Genomic DNA, 12876 nt, shown 5'->3' on the forward strand with positions numbered 1-12876 from the left:
GTGCTGGAATTAGTGTTAGCAGCAATGAAAACAACAGCATTAGAGATCAACATTACCTGGTATCAGAGGCTGCTCAACTGAAATACTTCCATGCTGATATATTCTTAGAGTATATGTATTCTTAGAGCCTGATCAGAAATGGGAGAGAAAAATTGAAGCTCATTTGTCAGGATTTCAGAGAGAGGAGCAAAATTACAATGGTTATAAAGGTTGTAGACGATTTGGTGCATCATAAATTGTGCTCTCACTCCTATAAATGGAGCTTGGAATAGGTGGGTGACTTTGACAGAAGATGTGCCCTGCACACTGATTTATTACCTCTGGGTGTGGATTCATCAACTAAGGATGCAGGCATGAGACCAATGTGCACTCTGGGTAAGAACTCACTGAAGAGGGTGATAATGTTACTCCTCTCTACCAGCCTGGAGCATCACATTTCCACCTCTGTGTCTGCAGCAAGAACAAGGCTCTTTAAACACCAGACAGAGAGCTAAGACTGATGAAAGGCATCTCCTCCTCTTTATAGTATAGCCAGATGAAATTTCACCTGGTTAGATTTTTTTTTCAAATCTCTGAGACAGGGGCTCCATAGTCCAGGAGCTCAGTCTAAAGGAACAATTAGTGCAATTAGACCAGCAGAGGAGGGTGCACAGAGTGAAACCATTGGTGCTGTTCTCCATGCAAGAGATGTTCCTGGGGGTTTGCTAGGTGTGGTCCCAGGCAATGAATACCTGTTAGCTTTTGGAGCACCTCAGAAGCACATCCTCTGACAGCTTCATCCAGAAGAGATCCATTTGTGTGCTGTGAGACCGCTACAGTGAGAAATAAAGTATGGTAAGTGGGTTTGAGCAGGAAATTCCCTCAGGACTGTACTCCTGATTGACGAAATTCTGTTGCAGGCACACCCTGTAACAAAAGGACCTTCCACCATACAGCTGAGCAGCACCATTCAGGGAGTCCAATTTTATGAGTGGAAAGCTTTACTCAATTATTTGGATTTTGTCATCTAAGTATTCATTATTTTGGCAAGGGAGAGATCTACTGTATGTTGATGCTGTGTCTAAGGGTTATAATTGTTAGGCTGGGTATCAAGATTTCAAACTCTGCTACCCTCAGACACACCACCTAAATGTCACCTTTGCTTTTGGTAGCTCCTCCCCATCCTCCCAGTGCTCCTGTAGTACAACCGCAGCTTTAACGACTTTCCTGAAGAATGAGAATACCCAGTTTCTCTCACTCACAATGATGTAAAAATGAAGTAACAGTTAAATCAGCACTATCCCAGTGATTGAAGTTAAGAAGGAACTCTGAGCAGACTTTCGTGTCTCCAGCCTAGAGATGTGTTTCAGTACTCTGGACTAATCTTGCTGATGGAATGGAGAACATGTCATCTAACAAATGGCAGTGGAGGATTCTCATTTTTGGCTGTGGACATCTAAAGCCTCTTTAGTTCCAAGCACAAGTGTGACACAGGAGTTTACATCTCTCAGTGGCCAGTGTGAATGCAGCAGGGAAGCTCTTGCTGTCTCTGGTGCTCTTACAGTCCCACACCTGTGTGGCTGAACATCACTGACCACTCTGAAAAAGAGAATTTCCATTTGGAAATGGTCCAGCCAGCCTGGCCACCAGTGTATAGGGTTTGGTATATATTCTGAGGTTTAATATAGATATGCTACAGAGTTTTAGGCAGAAGCCCAGAACTCCTCTGAACTTGTATGGATCATCTTGGGAAGAAGAAAGAAAAGGACCATGGCTTAATTGCTGCCAGCATCTCTCTGTCCTTTAACACTTGCTTTGCTTAAACCTGCCCTTCTTGCACTGAAAAATCTATGGGTGTTTAATATTGGAATGTTTTAATTGCCAGTAAGTGCTCCATGGTAAGGTACTTCATGCTGTACTGTGGTAAAAATAGTGTGCTCAGTGGTTTCTCTGTGGCATCTGCTACAATCTGGTTCTCCTGGAGTTGCAGAGCTGGGTCAAATCTGCACAACTGCTTCTAAAAATTAATGTGCCTGTGCATCATCATGTGTTCTTAAATCTGTAGGCACTGCTAAAGACTGCAGAAATACAATTCAAAAATAAATCTTTTCATTAATACACTGACTGCCATTTGTCAATGACTACTTTGATTCCTGTCCCTCTTTTCCTTTCCACCTTTCCTATTCTCTTTTTCCTCTTGGCCTAAGAAAGTGCTCAGTCTTTGTGTCAGTCACATATCTACAGTGAATTGACACAAAAAGGGTGGGAGAATTCCCAGCACTGCTTCATGGAAGCTGAGGGTTAGGAAAATTAAAAGTTGAGACTTTTGAAAGCTTTCTGAAGCATATGGATTCCCAAATCCCGTTAACTGTAAAAGTCTGGGTACCTTAAAGGTCCTGGGCAAGATATTTCAAAAACTTTTGTTACTTTCCTAAGTAAAAATAACTGGATTTAGGTGCTTAATTGAACATATATGCAGTGTTTAATTCCCACAAATGATGCTTTCCTTAAAACATTTATAAAGCATTTCCCTGTAAAGCCTTCTAAAATGGGCTGTTTAGTAAACTTTCCAAACTGGAACCTCGTTTGTATTAATTCATTACTTCTGACGTTACAATGCAATTCTGTATGAATCCAAGCTGAACATAAAAATGCACAAATAAAACAGCAGTGAAATTGAAATTATTTTCAATAGTGAGAATATATTAAAACTATACTTGAATATAAAATCTATGGTGAAATTCAAAATGAAAAAAGAAACACACAATTTCATAGAAGTATACAACATCATGGAAAATCCAGAGGGGATTTTTTCCTACTAAGTCTCTGCCTCCACCTTAGAAAACTCAAGACTTTAAGAGTAGACAATGAGATGAAAATCTTCCTTAAAGTTATTTGTACAAACATCTACTCTTCATGTATTCTCTATACAATATTCAATCATCAGTGCTTCCTGTACAGAAAGAAATAGCAGTGTGCAGTATTTTGATTCCATAAATAGTTGTAATCAAAATAAACATGGAATGTTGTCTTCACTTACATGAGCAGATTAACAAGCACTGCTCATTTTTTACAAGCTGTCTGTAGTTCTGTCTCACAGTTATGTTGCACTTGCTTGCTGAATTTCTGCTAATAATTTTTGTCCGAGCTGTGCTGAGAAGCCATTCCTAAAATATTCTGATATTCACAATTCTTCCTATTTTGGCTTGGTGTCCAGCCTTTAGACTCCAGCTGGATGAGCACAAGTGAGAAGCAGACTTGTAGTCATGTTTTCATACCAATAAGTACTTAGTCTCCCCTGTGCTCTGTTAGAAGTGAACCCCAAATGGACATTTGGCCAGGCTTTGCAGAAATTCAGAGCAACATTAACTGACCCTGTAGCATCTCCTTAATTTTGCTGTATTAGTGAAACTTGGAAGTTTCACCGACACAGAAAACCTCACAGGCTCTTTGATAGTTCTTTTGTCATTTGCATCAGACACCTTTCTGTCAAGGGAATCAGCAAACTCAAGTGCTGACACGGTTTCTGCTTTTTGTGATAAACACACCAAACCCAGCTTCAACACCCTGTTCACATCAGTCCTGAGGTAAGGATCTGAGACACATTGCACAGAAGCACTTTGTGGAGGCACCTTTGCTTTGTGTGGTCACATCACAGTGTCTGGGCTTTGTTGTGGCTTCCATTTCCATGCTGAACATCAGGCCAGTGACCCGAAACACGGCTGGGTGATGCTCTGTGGGCATCCTGCCAAAACGTTTTGCAGGAGAGGAACCTGACACACAGCTATCACTAAAGGCCAATTTATCTCAGGAATCAATGGGCCTTTAAAAATTAACCAGCTCACATATCCTTTTCAGTGATGGTCATTAGATGTTTTGTGCTCTGATTTTGTGGGCTTTTGAGAGAACCTTGCTTTTCAGCAAATGATGACATATCCATTGGTAAGAGGAAACTCACCGCCTTCACTTTACCCCTGAAGAAAAAGTGAGAAATCATTATGAGGATTACAAATGCATAAAACACGCAGAGAAAGTAAAAAAATAAACAAAAACCAGAATACCAACCCAATGAGCAAAAAAGCAAAAGCTTTCAACCCTTGCATCCTACTGGAGGCAGGATTTCATGCATTCACATGGTCATCCCAAAGGACCAAGCATGGTCTTCTCTGCTGGAAGCATTTGCCTTTTTCCACTGAGTCTCACATCTCCCTATCAATGCCTGACCTGTGTGTACAAAGCTGTGTGTTCACAGAACCCTGGGGGTGCATGTGCACCCACAGAGACCCTTCAGTAATTTTAGTATAATAGCCCTGAAAAGAGTTCTCAGCCTCTCTTATCCTGTATTTAAATATTTAATGATTTTTTCCATTTACCAAACACAGTGGGAATCCCTTGGTAGAAATAATACTTTAGCATATATGAATTTAAATATTTTAGACATGCAAATTAGAGATGATTTGTTAGCAGTAATGGGCTTTTATTACTTGAATGCAACTGCACTCTATATAAATTCAAGATGATACTTCTACAGAGTTAATTTTAAAGCAAAAATATTCATATCACATACAGGATTATAGCTTTGGAGCAAAATGTGAGGAAGCTACAGTAAACAAAGAACAGGAAAATCTGACATGAAGCAGCATGCTGGAAAGCAAAAATGTCATCCTTGTAAAAAATTAAGCGTAATAAGCTTGCTGAACTAATTGCTAGAAATTACCTTACTAGTGAAAAGCTAACTAAGATTGGTGTCTGTGTCAGACATTTGAGTATATAATGGAAGCATCCACCATTGAGACCATAAAAGATATGAAATGTTTTTTGGTGTAAGAAGCACAAAGCTTTGTGCTTCAGGATATCAACCAGCCTGCCAAGGGGGTTAGATGAAAAGCTCTTTCCACAGCCACTTCTCCTCCTAAAGCAGCCAGCAGCGAGTGCACATGAGTCACTGTTCAGCTTGACAAGGCAGCTCTAATGACAGCGATAAAATCACCAGCGCTGTCGTTTGGCCACGGGGCACCTGCTAGGTCCCCAGGCATTCGATGTAACAGATCTGTGCTGCTATTTTGATTGCTTTGAAAGCTCTTTCCTCTCATGAGCAAGCAGCAGTATTTGCCATTGCCATCCCATGCCTGCATGCTGCCCGTGCTCCTACCACGCACACCTTCCACGTGAGCTGGCTCCAGGGCACAGCCCTGACATGTTCATGTGCACTGAGAGCCTGGAGTGCCCTGCACACAGTGCAGCATGCAAAGAAATCCAGTTACAGGGCCAGGGTGCTTTGCAAAACTATACGGGTTCCCTGCCAGGGACTAAATTTAGGTGTCTAACTGCTGTAAAACATCTGACCCTGAAAAGTCCTTACAAGAAAATCCAGGTGCCTCTGAAAGCTTGACCTTCTTGTTCCTTGCAGCCTCTCAGAGGGGAGCTGGGCCCAAAATCAGCTTTGCAGAGGGAGTGCAGGGGGCTGGGCTGCCCCTTTAGGGGGACAGAATAAAAGCTGTTGTGATGTGCCATGCACAGGTACCTCCACACAGGTGACAGAACCCACAGCAGGTGTCAGCCCCTGGGACAGCTGCTGAAGTCCTGATCCAGGACATGCAAGGGCAGGCAAGCAGAGCCTTGGACTTCTCCCTGCTCAAACACATGCTTTGAGGCCATTTGGATTATTTTTCTTTTGAGCACAGCATGATTGGGCTAAACCCAGGAATCAGCATGAATTGCCAAGGTAGATGTATCAGCAACAGGATGTGGCTGGGCTATCATATCACAGTCTCATTACTGCTGGTTCTACCTGTGGTTGTTGTCCTGTGCTGGAGAGCTTCTCAGCAAGGAGCAGAGACACTCAGGGCTGGTCCAGCAGCCATTTCACTTAATTTAGAAGCTGTCCTGACTACTTTTTTCTGACTACTAAAGCTGACTACTTCTTTCAAGGCTGAAAGCATTAACTTGTAATGCTTCAGTTACAGAGGAAATATGATACAGTACATCTAAATCCATGGGCCACAGTAATCACACTTCTAAAGGCATAGTGCGGAATTCCTTGGTATTTCAGTGCTTTTTGTTCAAAGTTTAAAAATCCCTTTCAAGCTTAGCTTGTCAGGATACCACATCAATCTGCAAAACTCTGCCTGGCTTTAACAGAGCAAAGATTTCAACCCTGCTGTCTCCCTCAGCCTCTCCTTTCTGTAACAAATTTAACCTGCTACCATTGCCAAACCTCATGCAGTGCAGGGAGGAAAAGCACAGCTTCCTCAGAAGAGGTCTCCAGTCTGCTCAGGGCCCATCTACATTCAAACAGTTGTTCTGCTGATAACATACTAAGCCCCACAGCAAAGTCCATGTCTCTTATTAGGTGAAACCTGTGACCAGCCCAGGCAGGTGGTGCTGTGAATGCAAACCAAACCTACTGGCACTTATAGACATGCTCCTGAAACGGCTTCATGTTGCTGGAGTGGCTGTAGGAGAGACAACAGGCTGGTGATTTTTCAAGCCCTTTCTCCTCTTCCCTGCTGAGCTGTGCTGGAGCAGGAGGGGCTGGTGGCTGGGCACTGCCTGGCACCTCCGGGAGCCCATTGCTTGAAGGCTTCCTGCCAGCCCCATGGGACCTTGTGCTGGAAGGAGCAGGAGCTGGGGAGACAGCGGGGTAGCGTCTCACAGTCATGGCAGTATCTGAGGAGCAGAGAAAAAAAGCAGAGATAAAAACAATACTAATACTAATAATACAACTATTAATAGTAATGACAATTCAGATATCCTCAATGTATTTTTGGAGAGCAACTTTTTACACAGGCAGATAGTGATAGAACCAGGGAGAACAGTTTTAAGCTAAAAGAGAGGACATGAGATTTCAGGAGGTGAAACACTGGCACAGGTTGCCCAGGGAAGCTATGGATGCCCCATCCCTGGAGGCATTCAAGGCCAGGATGGATGAGTCTTTGAGCAATCTGGTCTAGTGAAAGGTGTCCCTACCCATAGCAGGGGTGTTTTAACTAGATGATGTTTAAGGTCCCTTCCAACCCCAAATGATCTACCATTCTATTTTTAATCACTTTTTTGGGGCTCAAACACATTTTGGATGTGGTACAGCTGAGAGGCAGAGCCACAGGGTTAGAAATCACTTTCCACAGCTTTCCCCCTTGCCCCATGGAGCTGTTCTCAAACTGATGACATCCCTAGCCACCAGCAGCCCCTGCCTGAGACCTTCAGGCTGGTAACCTGACCACTGGGTCAGTGGGATTGGCAACAACCACTTCCATCACAGCACCCCTCTGGCTGCACGAAAATCCACTCGTGCTTGTCAGCCTCTCATTCCTTCACACAGATTTGGCTCCATGAAAACCTGTGGGGCCATTTCTCCAATACTTCTCACCAAGCAACATTTTGCTCTGATTCCTGCTTCAGTAATTCCTCCAGACTTCTATAACTGAGGAACATTTCCGTTTTTCTTCTCTGATAAAATTGTGAAGAGAATGTATTCCTATATGTTGACCCCTCTCTGCCTCAGCAAGAGCATACTGCATTATCTGCAAAAATAAACTGCACATCTGGCATGATGTATGCAGCCAACCCATCATTCTTTGTTATTATTTGTAATCTGTAAAAAAAAGCATTTTTCTCCTCTTTGAGTAATAAGGCAGGAGGGGTTATGGCATAGTTACAAGTGTTGGCCCTTTTCTGCCTGGAACAGAAAGGGGACAGACATGTGGAGGAGAGTCCATGCCTGTGAAAACCCAAAGCAGAAAGTTAAATTCTGCTTAAGCAAAATGAACACTTTGAGTTGAATCTTTTGTTTGGGCAGAAGCAAAATACTCCACTAAGCTCAGCTGGCAGGGATGCACCCTCAGAAGCCTAGAGAGAGGCCAGACCGCTTCCACGGAGTTGGCCAGCCAGCATCTAGCAGCTCATGCCCATTGCCCACGGGCCGGCCCCAGCCGGGCTGGCACCTCCCGCTCGGGCAGTGCCTGGGGGGCCGAGGCCAGCCCAGTTCGCTGCTCGGTACCTGTCTGTCTGTCTGTCTGTCTGTCTGCTCCCGCACCGCTCGGTACCTGTCTGTCTGTCTGTCTGCTCCCGCACCGCTCGGTACCTGTCTGTCTGTCTGTCTGCTCCCGCACCGCTCGGTACCTGTCTGCTCCAGCGGCGCCGGGCCCTGCGGGGATGCTGCGGCTGCAGCCGCTCCCTCCCCATCAAAGGCGATGGCACCGCCGTTCCCACCTCCCGCTGCCGGCACAGCTCTCTGCCCGCAGCCCTGCAGCTCTCCTTTCAGGGCCCTGTTCTCCCTCTCCAGCCTGTTGATTTGGGAGCGCATCTTGCGGATGATCTGCAGGAGGTGCGTGTTCCCCTCCATGGTCCCCTGCCCTGCAGAGCGGCTCCTCAGCCGGCCGCGGGCAGACCCTGCCCTTAAAAGCTCCTGGACAGTGGGAGGCCCTCCCCGCACACCCAGGACGGGCCAGAGCCCGTGCTGTCGAGTTGCCAAGGGAAGGCCATGATTTATTTATTCGGGGCTCGCGTTTCAGAGCAGCGCTGGCCTTTCCCCACCGCACAAATCACTGTCAACACGGGAGCGCGGTCCCAGAAGAAACCCGCCCGCCCCTCGCCTGCCGCTTGGTTTTCTCCGCACCGCTGAGGAGGACAGAGCCCTTTGCCTTTCCCAAAAAAGTGGTCATCTCCATGCCCCAGTGGTCATCTCCATTGCACAGAGAGAGGCTCAGCCTTTACTGGGCAGCAATTCATCTTGTCCCTAACACGTGGTGATTTACACTTTTTAGCTCTGTGTATCTGGAATTTCAATTCCAGAATTACCAGTTTCTCTCAGGAAAATTAAGTTTCTAAATGGGATCTGATACAGTGCAAGAACCCGGCTATTAACAACACATGCCAGCAGCTGTGATGGACAAGCAGGTACATCACAGCTCTCCTGGAAGGCTGCAGCAGAGGCTGGGCCCCCTCTGGGTGCCCAGGGAGGCTCATTGGAGCACTGGCAGCACCCAGCAGTGTAACGAGAGACAGAGCAGGCATGATTCTTGCATTAGGAAGAGAAACACAATCCCCCGCACTTCTCTCATCACCCAGTCCCTGAAGCCATCTTTCTTCTGGCACTAAGATGCAAAAGCCTGTGGAGCAGTCCTCCTGCTCCCCAAAACCTACTTCAAAGTACAGAACTTAGAATGCCAAAAAGTCAACAGGGAAATAATTTAACATACCTTTTGTTTTGAGGCCCTTCACTTCCCAATAGCTCAACAGTGACTCAGAAGTAAGTGAGAGAGGAAAAAAACAACCCATTTCATCTGTGTGCCTTTCCCTACTCTGCTGCTGGAGGCACGGGGAAAAAAAAAAGCCGTTATGAGATGCTTCAAACATGAGATGACTCAGTCTTTGTTTTTCCTGAGGTGTCAGAAGGGCTGTCCTGAGGAAGCCATCGGGTCCACGGGGAGGTGCTGCTGCCCAGCATCAGCCCTGCTGTCACCTCCCGGGAACCTCTCCAGAGGGCCCTGCAGGGTTCAGGCTGCAGGCAGAGAGGGGAAACAAACGTGAGTTCTCAGGCTGCAGATGAAGCCCACGGCACCCATGCATTTTTCTTGGGCTTGGACCCAGGCTTAAATAACAGTGTAGGTGCCCCTGTGCTGGGGATAATGTGCGGGGAGCATTAAGGAAGGGTCTATTTCTCCAGCAAGCAGATCAGGCACTAGAGCAGTGACAGCACCCATGTGTAACAATATTGCTGCTGATCCCACAGCTGGCAGGTTTGGCTGGGCAGGGGACACGTACCAACTCAGCAATTAGCTTACCCCAGCTGTAGCTGAAGACATCTGCTCCTCTCATCCCATGCCTACTGCTCCTCTGGAACCAGACTGGAGCAGGCATAGACCTCTTGATGCACCAGAAACATCTGAGGAAATGGCTTTTGTCTTGTAACCTTGTACATCTGCCCCTGCTGAAAGCGACTGTGGAGTTTTGGACAGTGAAAACCTGGCAAAGCTGCCTTTGCCACTGGGCTGACCAGCATGTTCCCTGAAAGCAGAAAGAGCTTCATGCACCCAACCTTGTTTTTTGTAAATTTAATGGGGTCCAAGACTTGTGCTTAGCCTGCCAGCTCCTGGATGCTGCTGCTCTGTGTGCCATGGGTAGGAAACATGCTGGGTTTAGCCGTGACACACTTGCAGGCTGCAGATTTTGATGAGTATCTTCAGTGTGCCTTCCTGAGCCTACTGCAGAAACCTGTAACTCTGAGGGTTTTGCTGTAAAACACTTCAAGTCTTTTAACAGAAAGGGCAATTCCTCACTCCTGAAATGCTTTGGCAAGTTGTCCTTGGTAGGATATGGACCCAGGTAAAATTGTTTTCACCATCAGTCATATCTGAAGCTCTCTGCTAGGAGCCCCACAGCAATACCACTGTGTGGCTGCTGGTGGATGTGCTCTGCCCCTGTGGACTGTCCAAACTGCATACCAAATAGCACTGCAGCAGAAAACCTGAAAACAGAAACCTTGTGGAGCATCTTCATCCAAACCCTGGGGAGATCAGCTCTTTATCGTGGTCCTGCCCAGCACGGTGACACGCAGCAGCTGTGTGTGCACGGCTGCTGCAGGGGCAGCCGGAAAGGGACAGGATGAAAACTGCCACCAGCAGGAAACAGCACCTGCACAGCCACCACCACTGCTGAACAGTTCTTGTAGCTGTCTCTCTTGCCAAATCCCTCTTGCTCCCCTGAGGTTAGAGAGATAAAAAAAATCAAAAAGGACTCATTTCTACTCTAGTACAATATTTTTTTTTTAGTGTATCACAACATTTTGTCCTGGAAAATCCATCAGCAGCGGGTATGTGGATGTTTTCTGTGACATGCTGCAGCTGGAGGTGTGTCCTGCCTCCCAGTGGCACAGGAATCCCTGTGCAAAAAGACAGAGCCTCCCTTTTCTGGGACTAAACCAAATCAGCAGAGCACAAGTATTGACACTGCATCTCCAGCCTCGCTGGGACAGGATGGGGGAGAAGCACAGCAGCCCATCTGCCCCAACAGGAAATCTTGGGGAACAGAACAGCTCACAGGTCCATCATCCCAGCAGCAAACCTGAAGCCCAGATCTCTGTCAGGGCTGGAGTCTGCAGGAAGGTTTGCTGTTAGTCAGCCTTGAATATCAGCAGCACTGGATATATGCATCCTATAAAAAATTACCAGGCAAAAGCATAACAGCAGCTCTGGTCGGAGTCAGTGCCAAGCCCTTCCAAGTCTCACTGTGCAAAAACATCACTGTGCCCCAAGTCCTTGCTAGATTTCTGACTTTGATATGTTTTATTCTTCACTGAGGTACAAAAGACCATGAATCTCTTCTGAATCTGGCTGTACAACTTAAGGAGGTAAAAAAGAATATTTCAGTGGATTTAAAAATTAACAAGAAGATTTTTTCGTGTGCTGATTTTGTTTTGCTGACACACTTCTGATCATTTTCCTTCTGTACATCTGAATAGGTTTCATGTCTAAATTTGATCCCATATTGGCTTTCTCTCAGTGGCTTCTCTATTTAAATGGTAAAGTAAGAGCTAAACAGTAAATTTAAGAAGCAAACATATTTTTTCTCAATTTTCATTTCTCCCCTTTAATTCTTCTCAAAGTTGAGACATTTAGACCTTTATGCATTTAAATTATCCCTATGCTTTACTTGGCTTATCCCATTGCCTGAGGCTCAGCAGGAGGTTTAAGATTGATACTGAACTTGAATGCATTTTCTTCTGAGTGCTCAAATAACGGCTTGAATGCAGTGGGACATGCAAGTCTGCAAGGTCCTTCCTCACCTGGTCCTGGCATGCTGAAAGCCACATCAGTGTCCCCACAGGTGCTGCTCTGCCAGGCCAGGTCACATCTTGCTTTGGACACAATTCATCTGCAAACATGTAAAGAAACGCATCCTTGTGAGAAAAGGATTTGACAAAGTAGATTTTGCAGCAGAAATTGGGAATGTTCTGATAATTAGACAAGTCCCAGCCTCTCAAGTTTGCTGGTCATCTCTGTGTTTAACGCAGTTTCCTGGCCATGCACTGCCTGGGGAGGGTGCTGCTCTCAGCCCCAGTGCCCAGCCTGTGCTCACCCACCCTCGGGCCAGTCTGGGCTCCTCGCCAGAGCTCAGCTGCCACAGTGAAGGCAGGTGCAGGAGCTTCTACCAATTTCTGCAGCAGTGCCTTAGGCTTTCACCAGGGCAATCAGCTAATTATTCACCGACTAGATTCATTCCAGGGCTGTTTGGAGCACCTCCCCTTCCTCTGCTCCGGCAGCACTCTGTAGCCCAACAGAGGAACCTGGAGGCCCGTTTTGGTACGTTCCCAAAGATAAAAATGCCGAAAAACCCCCATCCTTATTCTGAAAAGTGTGGCTGTGCAATCTTACCTATTGCACAGCCAAAACCGGCTATTCCTGAGCCCTTCTGAAGGCCAAGGGTGAGCTGGTGTTGGGACACCCGTGCGGGAGGCTGCCAGCAGGCGGGTGTGCCCCCGAACCAGAGCCCACCTAGGCGGGTTTTTCCCGTGACTAGCAGGGCTGGGGCGCTGCCTTTGCGGGCAGAGCTCCGAGGGAGCGCAGAGCAGCACTGAGGGGCCTGCCCCGGGCGGGCGCGGTGCTCCTGCCGGGCTGGGCCGGGCCCGCCGTCCCTCACGGAGCCGCCTCGTGTGGCGCACCGTGAGCGGCGGCCGGAGCACGGCTCCTCTGCACAGAGCTCTTCCGAGCACAGCCACTGTCCCCCGGCAGCTTGCTACAAGAGCCCAGCAGGGCAACTACGAGTCTGCAGGGGTGCTGTGTCCTTGCCAGTGAGGTGGGAAGTGCTGCAGCTGAGTGCGAGGGGGACACGGGGCAGGGGCTGCCTTGGGGCACAGCGCTCGGACGGGCAGCGAGCCTGGCTGCTCTCTCTGCCTGA

At 47.0% G+C, this 12876-nt stretch overlaps 1 long non-coding RNA gene across 1 annotated transcript; it reads right to left on the reverse strand.

Annotated features, from left to right (window-relative positions):
- Positions 1-6516: 6516 nt before the first annotated feature.
- On the reverse strand, positions 6517-12876 carry LOC148183592 (uncharacterized). Its single transcript, XR_015773489.1, has 4 exons — positions 12354-12876; positions 9765-11853; positions 9180-9481; positions 6517-6648 (listed from the first exon to the last, which is right to left on the reverse strand). It is a non-coding gene; the product is annotated as an uncharacterized LOC148183592 (long non-coding RNA).

This window comes from Pseudopodoces humilis, chromosome 11 (assembly GCF_049639895.1).
Source record: "Pseudopodoces humilis isolate 2021_Gansu_Grassland_sample_001 chromosome 11, ASM4963989v1, whole genome shotgun sequence".
Classification (NCBI taxonomy): domain Eukaryota; kingdom Metazoa; phylum Chordata; class Aves; order Passeriformes; family Paridae; genus Pseudopodoces; species Pseudopodoces humilis.